A 3,777-nucleotide genomic window follows, 5' to 3' on the forward strand; every position below is an offset into this window, starting at 1 on the left:
ACCAATCAGTGCCCAACGACCGTAATCACGTGACTGATGTCCTTATTAGTCATCTCATTTTGTCCAAGCTTTTTTTTTTCTTAAGAAAAAAATCTCAAGTTAGGTTTATGGTCAGGGTCAGGGATAGGGTATGGGTTAGGGTAAATAATGGTTAGGGTTAGGGTACATGTAGAAAAAAATTTTAAAAAAATCTTAAAGCATAATAACAGGTGAAAATGAAGAAGTCAGTATGTCAAACCATTCATATATTAAACAAAAAATAATTTTTAAAAACTCTGGTCTAGCAGTAATTAATATAAATTGTATTTATAGAATTTTAATAAAGGACAGTTTATAGTTATCAAAAAGAAAAATTCACTAAGAAAACATCACTAAGAAGTTCAAAGCCCCAATGGAGAAGTAAAAAAAATGAAATCCACACAACATTTGTACCTTGCATAAATGAATGAGACTTTACCAGGAAAAGTTGCTTTCTGATATAAAATGTTATCGTTCACAACTGTTCTTTGCTTTAACGGAAAAACAAAAAAGTTTGTCTCCTGCCACTCTCAAATCTTGCTTCCAAATGATGATACATTAGGACACAGAAAATTATTTCATTTATGGATTCAACCTCTAAGTTAAACATGTTGGGCTCCAACAAGGTAAGGCTATTTATGTCTCACCCCAGCTCAATTTCAGTCAGCACTATCCCAATGCTAATACCTTCATATCCAATATAAAAAATAAAAAAAAAAAAAAAAAAAGAATTTCTAATTTACCCACAAATACGTTCTTTTTTAAAAATGTTTTTATTGATATTAAGAGCTGAAAGGAAAGGGAGAGAGAGAAACATTGATCGGCTTCCTCCTGCTGGCCCCCTACTGGTGATCGAGCAGGAAACCTGGGCATGTGCCCCTTCTCAAGATCGAATTGGTGCCCTTGTTGCACATGGGAAGATGGTCAGTCCACTGAGCCACACCTGGTTGGGCCTATCTCATGGACTTTCCAAGTCCCTTCCAATTGATTCATTGTTTTCCCACATCTAGAATCTTCTTATTTCCACTAGATACATTAAGAAAAAGTTGAACTCCACACCTCTAAAAAAACTATTTCAAAATAAAAACTTGTTTTAACTCAAAAAAATGATATCTCAACAGTCATTTCTCAATCATAAATAACATAAAATTATAGTCAGTTCTTTCAACTTGTAATAGTAAAATAACTCTTGTTCCGCCAGTGTGACTGAGTGGACTAAGCATCGTCCCATAGATTGAGAGGTCCCTATTTGATTTCCAGATAGAGCATATGCCCAGGCTGTGGGCCTGGATTCCCATAGGGGGCATGCAGGAGGCAGCCAATCGATGTTTTGCTCTCACATGAAAGTTTCTATCTCGCTCTCTCTTTCTCTCTCTCTAAAAATCATTGAAAACATATTTTTAAAAAATATGAGAATAGTTTTATAAACATAACAATGAGCAAAATTATCCATACTTAAAGTAACACCTATTCCATTTACACAAAGACTAAAATGTGTTAGCATAATCTATGTTAGAAGTCAGAGTAGTGATTACCACGGGAAAGAGAGAAATGGTAAGTGGGGGTGTAAGGAGGTCTCTGCAGTGATGTTAATATTCTGTTCCAAAACTAAGTGCTAGTTACACGGCTATCAGAATAGCTAATGTGATAATTCATCAAGCTATGATGACTTTCATAAATTTCTGTGTTTGTTTTAAAATAGAGTTTAGGGTACAATGCATTAAATAACAGTAAAAGACATATTAAAAGTAAAAGGAAGAATGATTGAAAATAAATAGACTGAATATCCAACTGGAAAAGCTAGTAAAACAGAAGGAGGAAGAGTAAAAAAATAACAAAGAATAAAGATGTTATTAATGAAAGATAACACATGGACAACAGAGAGATGATGACCAAAATGTTCTTCCGAGAGATTAATAAAAGCAACAAACCTGAGCATAACTGATCATGAGAAAGAGAAGGTAAAAATAATACTAGGAATTGAATAGTGCACCAAGCTAGTAATATAGTAGAGAATTTCTAAAATTTCAAAGGATAACCTTAGTAATTTTACATCAAAATATTAAAAAGAAAACAATTTTCCAGAGAGAAAATATCCAAAATGAATCCAAGAGCAACTACAAAGTTTGAATACCCAGTATAAAAGTTGCTTCAAAGTATGAGCCCTAAAAGCCCATGAGTCACTTCACTTTATAGGTGAGTCCAGCAAAGTTTAAAGAAACAGTTAACTCTTATTATGAAAATCCTTTCAGAGTATAGAAAGCATTGGAGAACTACTCAGATGAGGCTCTTCTGGTCTCTCATAGCAAAATCAGAAAAGAATAGAAGATAATGCTACAAGTCATCTTTATTTATAAACTTGGATGAAAGCATGCTAAACAGAATATTATCCAGTCAAATGCACCAATATATTAAAAGAATAATACATTAAAAACCAATAGGATGTATCCTAGGAATGCAAGGAAATCTAGTGATATAATTCAGAGTGTTAACTAAGGAAGTAAAAAATATCATCATCTTGCAGGCACCAAAAAGAATTTGTTGAAATTCAATATCCATACATGATTATTAAATTCTTTACTTTAAAACAAAGAAAAACTTCATACATTGCAATTTACAGATGATTTATCATAGAATTGTACACTTGAAACCTAAATAATTTTACTCATCAATGTCAACAATAAATTTAATTAAAAAGAGCCCTGGCCAGTTTGGCTCAGGGGTTGGAGCGATGGCCCTCAGACCAGAGTCAAGTGACTTGACAACGCAGAGCCCTGGGTTGAATTCTGGTCAAGAGCATGTACCCGGGTTGTGGTTTGATCCCCAGCCCTGGTTGGATTCGTGCAGGAAGCAACCAATTGGTATATTTCTCTCACATTGATGTTTTTCTCTCTCCCTCCCTCCCACTTTGTCTGAAAATCAATAGAAGAATATCCTCAGTGAGGACTTTAAAAAAAAATTTAAATAAAGAAATAAAACTGCTATAAGTAAAGGGTTTCATGTAAAAAATAGCACGTATTTTTCTTAATAGTGAAAGAAAAGAAGCATTCTCATTAAAGTTATAAAAAAAAGATACTTAAGCAAACTATTTCATTAACAAAATCACAAGTGGTCCTTTAATACCTCTGGCTAATCCTTTTACATGCTCCTAATTTAGGTTTCCATTCTCCAAGTATTCTATTTTACCTTCCCATCTCAAACTTCCAGAACACCTTCTCCATCCTACTTAGAATCCTCACATACCCTTCAAGGCCCTACGCCATCTGCTCCACCATTACCTTGTGACTTGACCGCTTCCTCCTCCACCCCTTGCTCACTCCATTCCAACCATATTCCAGGCTGTGTCTCCAAAAAGCCCCGTATTCTCCTGCCCGACAGTCTTTGCACACAGGCAACTCTCTTTCTTCGTTAACCTCAGCTCAAATATCACCTTCTTGAGAAGGTCTCCTCTGGTGGTCATGTTTTCTCTCAAGAAAACGTCTCTGAAAGAAACTTGTGTTGATGATCAGGGCCCATACATATGTAATTTTGAAATTCTGGTCGGATCAGCCCCACCCTATCCCATGATCCCTAGTCCCATCACAGTGAATCCAATCAGCTATCTAACCACCTCTTCCAAAGGAACTACCCTCCCTTGTTCTAGTAAACAGCTTTGTTTTCAATGTTATCAGCTCACAAAACACGGGTATTTTACCTTAATTTTTTTCTTTGAGATTTCTTATAAGAAATTATAGAAGTGAAAGCACTCCTACCCCTCAA

The sequence above is a fragment of the Molossus molossus genome, unplaced genomic scaffold (assembly GCF_014108415.1).
Source record: "Molossus molossus isolate mMolMol1 unplaced genomic scaffold, mMolMol1.p scaffold_m16_p_13, whole genome shotgun sequence".
NCBI classification, from domain to species: Eukaryota; Metazoa; Chordata; class Mammalia; order Chiroptera; family Molossidae; genus Molossus; species Molossus molossus.